Raw genomic sequence first — 9,538 nt, 5'->3', positions numbered from 1 at the left:
TCTATTTTTTGAAACAGCTTCAGGAGAGTAGGTATTATTTCTTCTTTGAATGTTTGGTAGAACTCTCCTGGGAATCCATCAGGTCCTGGGCTCTTGTTTTAGGGGAGGTTTTTGATCCCTGCTTCAATCTCGTTACTGGATATTGGTCTATTCAGGTTGTCAATTTCTTCCTGATTCAGTTTGGGAAGTTTAAAAGATTTCTAAGATCATGAAGGAAGTGTGTTAATGTACCTGGTGACACCAAGTTCAGGAGTGTCTTCTCCACTTGTTCCTTTACTGAGCTCTTATTTCCAAGTCACGTGTTGTGGAGAGGTTCACTCTTTCCTGGGGTAGGATTCTACTCTAATACTCTAATACTAATACTCTAATATTCTAGTACTACTCTAATACTCTGAATTCCTGCTTTTCTAGACTCCAGTAGCCTTGTTCCAGAGCCTGGTTTTTGAAATCTCAGTAGCAGGGCCATTCAGGCAATCTTATCAGGAGAATAAATTTCAGGGAAGGATGGGGTAAAGTAGATCTTGTGAGCATTTCCTCATCTTGCTATCATAAATTCACAATGGAATTAAATTTTTAATATACTATGTTGGATTTTCAATACAGAATTCAGGAAAAAATGAAAGTAATTGATCAGAGTAGGCAGAGGTATATTAGCACATTCATTTTTTTCTATTAGAAAAATATCTGGATTTATGGATATCAGTTTCAAAATTATGCCCTCCAATGGCTCTGTGAATTTTACTATTGTATGTCTACTATATATAAACCACCTTATCTTACACAAATTTATAGCAGTTTAGGTAAATAAACAAAATCTTGTACTTAACTAATGAGTCACTGAGTCAAGCATTTTGGCCATGTGTGACAGAACACACATCTTCTCTTAATGCAGAAACCTCACTTCACGAGAATAAACCAAACTATAGAAAATGAAGTTCTACATATACTGGGGGGAAAAAAATCAAGCTGTATGTGTCACACAATTTATTTTCAGCAAGAAAGCTTTTGACTATTTTGTCCCTATAAAAAGTCTAGTGGGAGAAATTAAATTATTGACCCTGAGGCACTTGTTTTTAAATGGAAGAGTGAATTTACCATCCCAACCATTCATCAAAGAGAAGAGGGTGGAACTTTAAAAGAAATAAATTTCCAAACAAACCTGAAGATTGAAGTCCTCCCAATCCAGTACTATGATGTTAAAATAAAAATGGCCTTGCTTGTATGTAGTTTCCTTAGATACCAGATCCAGTAAACTGTTTTGGCAAGGCCATCATCATAAACAGTGACAGTAGGAAATGTGATTCTTCATCTTCTCTCCAGATTATTTCAGTACAACAATCCAGTGTCATATTGAAGGTGTATTTTATCTCTTGGATGAGGAATGAATTAGAAGGATGTCTCCCTCTTGCTCAAATCATGTCTTCTTAAAATAATAAGTTTGAGAGACAGAGACAGAAATAGACAGAAAGAGAGAGAAGAAGGAATATGGAAAGGGAGAAATAAAAAAATAATAGTTTAAGAAGGGAAAGCTGAAGAATGAAGAAAAAGCTGAGAATTGAGCTACCTAGAAACAAGTATATACATAAAAAAACTCATAATTTTGTATAGATGGATTATATTTCTAAATGTAAATAATTAATATAAAATAAAGTATTGAATATTGGGCAAAATCCTGTAAGTTGAAGAAACAAAAAAAAAAAAAACAAACGTCAGTCAAAAGAAATTGTCATATAACTTTAGGATAATTATAAGAAAACTGAGAATTTTGTTTCATTAGTTCTTGAATTCATAGCCAGTTTTCCAGATATTTCTGATTTTCACAAGAAAGAGATCCTGATTCTTAATAGAAGTATCCTTGGGAGGGGCGGAGTCAAGATGGCAGAGAAGTAGCAGGCTGAGACTACTTCAGCTGGCCGGAGATCAGCTAGATAGCTTATCTAAAGATTGCAAACACCTGAAAATCCATCGGCTGACAGAAGAGAAGAAGAACAGCAATTCTCAAAACAGAAAAACAACCACTTTCTGAAAGGTAGGACCGGCGGAGAAGTGAATCCAAAGCGACGGGAAGATAGACCCCGGGGGGAAGGGCCGGCTCCCGGCAAGCGGTGGAGCAACAGAGCACAAAATCAGGACTTTTAAAAGTCTGTTTCGCTGAGGGACATCGCTCCAGAGGCTAAACCGGGGCAAAGACCACGCGGGGTCAGTGTGGCCTCAGGTCCCGCAGGGTCACAGAAGGATCGGGGGTGTCTGAGTGTCGCAGAGCTTGCGGGTATTGGAATGGGAAAGCCAGCTACAGAGACAGAGCCGACAGTAAGCTCACAGCTCGGTGTTACCTTGAACCGGTCGCAGGCTCGGTGAGCTCGGAGCGCGGCCGGAGGTCAGGCAGAGGGAGTAACTGGGCGCTGTTCTCTGAGGGCGCACTGAGGAGTGGGGCCCTGGGCTCTCGGCTCCTCCGGGCCAGATACCAGGAGGCCGCCATTTGTATTCCCGTCCTCTGGAACTCTATGGAAAGCGCTCAGGGAACAAAAGCTCCTGAAAGCAAACCCGAGCGGATTACTCACCCTGGTCCCTGTTAAGGGTGGTGCAATTCCGCCTGGGGCAAAGACACTTGAGAATCACTACAACAGGCCCCTCCCCCAGAAGATCAACAAGAAATCCAGCCAAGACCAAGTTCGCCTACCAAGGAGTGCGGTTTCAATATCAAGGAGAGCAGCAGAATTCCAGAGGAGGAAAAAGCAAAGCACGGAACTCATGGCTTTTTCCCTGGGATTTTTTTTTAGTCTTGCAGTTAATTAAATTTTTTTCTTTTTCATTTTTTGTTTTTTTTTCTCGCCTTCTGGTAAAATTTTTTTTTTACTTTTACCTTTTTCTTTTTTAACATTTTTTAACTAGTTTATCCAATATATATATTTTTTCTTTTTAATATTTTTCTTGTTTTCTTTTTTTAAATTCTTTTCTTTTCTTTTTTTTTCTTTTTTCTTTTTTTTTCTCTTTCTTCCTTTTTGAACCTCTTTTTATCTCCTTTCTACCCCCTCACGATTTTGGATCTCTTTTAATTTGGTTAAAGCATATTTTCCTGGGGTTGTTGCCACCCTTTTAGTATTTTACTTGATCCTTCATATACCCTTATCTGGACAAAATGACAAGACGGAAAAATTCAACGCAAAAAAAAGAACAAGAGGCAGTACCGAAGGCTAGGGACCTAATCAATACAGACATCGGTAATATGTCAGATCTAGAGTTCAGAATGACAATTCTCAAGGCTCTAGCCGGGCTCAAAAAAGGCATGGAAGATATTAGAGAAACCCTCTTGAGAGATATAAAAGCCCTTTCTGGAGAAATAAAAGAACTAAGATCTAACCAAGTTGAAATCAAAAAAGCTATTAATGAGGTACAATCAAAAATGGAGGCTCTCACTGCTAGGATAAATGAGGCAGAAGAAAGAATTAGTGATATAGAAGACCAAATGACAGAGAATAAAGAAGCTGAGCAAAAGAGGGACAAACAGCTACTGGACCACGAGGGGAGAATTCGAGAGATAAGTGACACCATAAGATGAAACAACATTAGAATAATTGGGATTCCAGAAGAAGAAGAAAGAGAGAGGGGAGCAGAAGGTATACTGGAGAGAATTATTGGGGAGAATTTCCCCAATATGGCAAAGGGAATGAGCATCAAAATTCAGGAGGTTCAGAGAATGCCCCTCAAAATCAATAAGAATAGGCCCACACCCCGTGACCTAATAGTAAAATTTACAAGTCTCAGTGACAAAGAGAAAATCCTGAAAGCAACCCGGGAAATGAAGTCTGTAACATACAATGGTAAAAATATTAGATTGGCAGCTGACTTATCCACAGAGACCTGGCAGGCCAGAAAGAGCTGGCATGATATTTTCAGAGCACTAAGCGAGAAAAACATGCAGCCAAGAATACTATATCCAGCTAGGCTATCATTGAAAATAGAAGGAGAGATTAAAAGCTTCCAGGACAAACAAAAACTGAAAGAATTTGCAAACACCAAACCAGCTCTACAGGAAATATTGAAAGAAGTCCTCTAAGCAAAGAGAGAGCCTACAAGTGGTAGATCAGAAAGTAACAGAGACCATTTACAGTAACAGTCACCTTACAGGCAATACAATGGCACTAAATTCATATCTCTCAATAGTTACCCTGAATGTGAATGGACTAAATGCCCCTGTCAAAAGACACAGGGTATCAGAATGGATAAAAAAACAAAACCCATCTATATGTTGCCTCCAAGAAACTCATTTTAAGCCCGAAGACACCTCCAGATTTAAAGTGAGGGGGTGGAAAAGAATTTACCATGCTAATGGACATCAGAAGAAAGCAGGAGTGGCAATCCTTATATCAGATCAATTAGATTTTAAGCCAAAGACTATAATAAGAGATGAGGAAGGACACTATATCATACTCAAAGGGTCTGTCCAACAAGAAGATTTAACAATTTTAAATATCTATGCCCCCAACGTGGGAGCAGTCAACTATATAAACCAATTAATAACAAAATCAAAGAAACACATCAACAATAATACAATAATAGTAGGGGACTTTAACACTCCTCTCACTGAAATGGACAGGTCATCCAAGCAAAAGATCAGCAAGAAAATAAAGGTTTTAAACGACACACTGGACCAGATGGACATCACAGATATATTCAGAACATTTCATCCCAAAGCAACAGAATACACATTCTTCTCTAGTGCACATGGAACATTCTCCAGAATAGATCACATCCTCGGGCCTAAATCAGGACTCAATTGGTATCAAAAGATTGGGATCATTCCCTGCATATTTTCAGACCACAATGCTCTGAAGCTAGAACTCAACCATAAGAGGAATTTTGAAAAGAACCCAAATACATGAAGACTAAACAGCATCCTTCTAAAGAATGAATGGATCAACTGGGAAATTAAAGAAGAATTGAAAAAAATCATGGAAACAAATGATAATGAAAATACAACGGTTCAAAATCTGTGGGACACAACAAAGGCAGTCCTGAGAAAAAAATATATAGCGATACAAGCCTTTCTCAAGAAACAAGAAAGGTCTCAGGTACACAACCTAACCCTACACCTAAAGGAGCTGGAGAAAGAACAAGAAAGAAACCCTAAGGGGGAGCCTGGGTGGCTCAGTGGGTTAAGCCGCTGCCTTCGGCTCAGGTCATGATCTCAGGGTCCTGGGATCGAGTCCCGCATCGAGCTCTCTGCTCCACAGGGTGCCTGCTTCCCTCTCTCTCTCTCTCTCTGCCTGCCTCTCCATCTACTTGTGATTTCTCTCTGTCAAATAAATAAATAAAATCTTTAAAAAAAAAAAAAAAGAAAGAAAGAAACCCTAAGCCCAGCAGGAGAAGAGAAATCATAAAGATCAGAGCAGAAATCAATGAAATAGAAACCAAAAGACAATAGAGCAAATCAATGAAACTAGGAGATGGTTCTTTGAAAGAATTAATAAAATTGATAAACCCCTGGCCTGACTTATCAAAAAGAAAAGAGAAAGGACCCAAATAAATAAAATCATGAATGAAAGAGGAGAGATTACAACTAACACCAAAGAAATACAAACTATTATAAGAACATAGTATGAGCAACTCTATGCCAACAAATTTGACAATCTGGAAGAAATGGATGCATTCCTAGAAACATATAAACTACCACAACTGAACCAGGAAGAAGTAGAAAGCCTGAATAGACCCATAACCAGTAAGGAGATTGAAACAGTCATTAAAAAAATCCAAACAAACAAAATCCCAGGGCCAGACGGCTTCCCGGGGGAATTCTACCAAACATTTAAAGAACTAATTCCTATTCTCCTGAAACTGTTCCAAAAAATAGAAATGGAAGAAAAACTTCCAAACTCATTTTATGAGGCCAGCATCACCTTGATCCCAAAACCAGACAAGGATCCCATCAAAAAAGAGAGCTATAGACCAATATCCTTGATGAACACAGATGCGAAAATACTTGACAAAATACCAGCCAATAGGATTCAAGAGTACATTAAAAGGATTATTCACCACGACCAAGTGGGATTTATTCCAGGGCTGCAAGGTTGGTTCAACATCCGCAAATCAGTCAATGTGATACAACACATCAATAAAAGAAAGAACAAGAACCATATGATACTCTCAGTAGATGCTGACAAAGCATTTGACAAAGTGCAGCATCCCTTCCTGATCAAAACTCTTCAAAGTGTAGGGATAGAGGGCACATACCTCAATATCATCAAAGCCATCTATGAAACACCCACCGCAAATATCATTCTCAATGGAGAAAAACTGAAAACTTTTCCACTAAGGTCAGGAACACGGCAGGGATGTCCATTATCAACACTGCTATTCAACATAGTACTAGAGGTCCTAGCCTCAGCAATCAGCATCCAAATCGGCAAAGAAGAAGTCAAATTATCACTCTTCGCAGATGATATGATACTATATGTGGAAAACCCAAAAGACTCCACTCCAATACTGCTAGAACTTATACAGGAATTCAGTAAAGTGTCAGGATATAAAATCAATGCACAGAAATCAGTTGCATTTCTCTACACCAACAGCAAGACAGAAGAAAGAGAAATTAAGGAGTCAATCCCATTTACAATTGCACCCAAAACCATAAGATACCTAGGAATAAACCTAACCAAAGAGGCACAGAATCTATACTCAGAAAACTATAAAGTACTCATGAAAGAAATTGAGGAAGACACAAAGAAATGGAAAAATGTTCCATGCTCCTGGATTGGAAGAATAAGTGTTGTGAAAATGTCTATGCTACCTAAAGCAATCTACACATTTAATGCAATTCCTATCAAAGTACCATCCATCTTTTTCAAAGAAATGGAACAAATAATGCTAAAATTTATATGGAACCAGAAAAGACCTCGAATAGCCAAAGGGATATTGAAAAAGAAAGCCAACGTTGGTGGCATCACAGTTCCGGACTTCAAGCTCTATTACAAAGCTGTCATCATCAAGACAGCATGGTACTGGCACAAAAACAGACACATAGATCAATGGAACAGAAGAGAGAGCCCAGAAATAGACCCTCAACTCTATGGTCAACTAATCTTCGACAAAGCAGGAAAGAATGTCCAATGGAAAAAAGATAGCCTCTTCAATAAATGGTGCTGGGAAAATTGGACAGCCACATGCAGAAAAATGAAATTGGACCATTTCCTTACACCACACACAAAAATAGACTCAAAATGGATGAAGGACCTTAATGTGCGAAAGGAATCCATTAAAATCCTTGAGGAGAACACAGGCAGCAACCTCTTCAACCTCAGCAGCAGCAACATCTTCCTAGGAACAACGCCAAAGGCAAGGGAAACAAGGGCAAAAATGAACTATTGGCATTTCATCAAGATCAAAAGCTTTTGCACAGCAAAGGAAACAGTTAACAAAATCAAAAGACAACTGACAGAATGGGAGAAGATATTTGCAAACGACATATCAGATAAAGGACTAGTGTCCAGAATCTATAAAGAACTTAGCAAACTCTACACCCAAAGAACAAATAATCCAATTAAGAAATGGGCAGAGGACATGAACAGACATTTCTGCAAAGAAGACATCCAGATGGCCAACAGACACATGAAAATGTGCTCCATATCACTCGGCATCAGGGAAATACAAGTCAAAACCACAATGAGATATCACCTCACACCAGTCAGAATGGCTAAAATCAACAAGTCAGGAAATGACAGATGCTGGCGAGGATGCGGAGAAAGGGGAACCCTCCTACACTGTTGGTGGGAATGCAAGCTGGTGCAGCCACTCTGGAAAACAGCATGGAGGTTCCTCAAATTGTTGAAAATAGAACTGCCCTATGACCCAGCAATTGCACTATTGGGTATTTACCCTAAAGATAGAAACTTGGTGATCCAAAGGGGCACGTGCACCCGAATGTTTATAGCAGCAATGTCCACAATAGCCAAACTATGGAAAGAACCTAGATGTCCATCAACAGATGAATGGATCACGAAGATGTGGTATATATACACAATGGAATACTATGCAGCCATCAAAAGAAATGAGATCTTGCCATTTGCGTCAACATGGATGGAACTAGAGCGTATCATGCTTAGTGAAATAAGTCAAGCAGAGAAAGACAACTATCATATGATCTCCCTGATATGAGGAAGTGGGGATGCAACATGGGGCTTAAGTGGGTAGGAGAAGAATCAATGAAACAAGATGGGATTGGGAGGGAGACAAACCATAAGTGACTCTTAATCTCACAAAACAAACTGAGGGTTGCTGGGGGGAGGGGGTTTGGGAGAAGGGGGTGGGATTATGAACATTGGGGAGGGCATGTGCTTTGGTGAGTGCTGTTGAGTGTGTAAACCTGGTGATTCACAGACCTGTACCCCTGGGGATAAAAATACATGTTTATAAAAAATAAAAAATTAAAAAAAATAAAAAGAAGTTTCCTTGATCATTCTCATTCTACCTCTACTTTAAACAAGTGGAACATTTTGTATTGCTATTAATTTTCTCTTCCCAACTTTTTTCTCACCCTTTGTTTAGCTATTGACTATATTATGGCTCTCTTTTGCCCCCCTTAATTTGATTAAATCATTCTATTTTCCAATAAACATAAGAACCAGAAGAACAATAATCAAATTTGGTCATTGAGGAAATCTAAAACATGATTGCATACAAAAGTTGCGATGATGAATCACATCAAATATATAGATTAGATAATAATCTCCTAGTATGTACTGTTATGGTTAACGATTAAGAGATTCGGAGATTAAGACATTTAATTCTGAACAAAAGTTGGTGAAGTTATAGTTTAGTTATGATATTGTACTGTAAACTCTGAATAATGTATTTAAATATATTAGTAACTAACAAATGTTGATGATGAAATGAGAAAATTACATGAATCAAATACACATACAGGGGAAGTAAGGTGGCTCAGTGGGTTGAGTGTCTGACTCTTGGTTACAGCTCTTGTCATAATTTCATGGGTCATGTGATCTAGCCCCATACTGGGCTCCTTGCTCAGCAGGAAGAGTTTGGGATTCTCTCTCTCTTCTTCTGCCCCTCCCCCCACTCACACACTCTTTCTGTGTCTCTCTAAAATAAGTAAAGAAATATTTAAGAAATTGCACATACGATGTACTTCAACATATTTAACAGCATGCCATAAATATTATACATGAAAAATTATTGCACTTCTGTTGTCACAGCCCCATTCCTGACACTATGTTTAAGAACTTGAATTTACCCATTAAGATATAAAATAATACAATAAGCTTGGTCTAAGAAGTGTAATGAATGGAATGCAGGAAGAGAGATGAAAACAAGGTATTATCAATTTTTTATCAGTTGTTTTTAAAGATTGAGTGAAAGAAAACTATGTGACACGGTATCATATTACCTTTAAGTAAGGGACATAATAAAAATAGGACATAAATATTCAACATAGTACTCAAAGTCCTAGCCTCAGCAATCAGACAACAAAAAGAAATTAAAGGCAAGCAAATCAGCAAAGAAGAAATCAAATTATCACTCTTTG

Source organism: Mustela nivalis (genome assembly GCF_964662115.1).
Source record: "Mustela nivalis genome assembly, chromosome: 1".
NCBI classification, from domain to species: Eukaryota; Metazoa; Chordata; class Mammalia; order Carnivora; family Mustelidae; genus Mustela; species Mustela nivalis.
The sequence above is the reverse complement of the archived record's forward strand: the minus strand, read 5'-3'. Positions refer to the sequence as shown.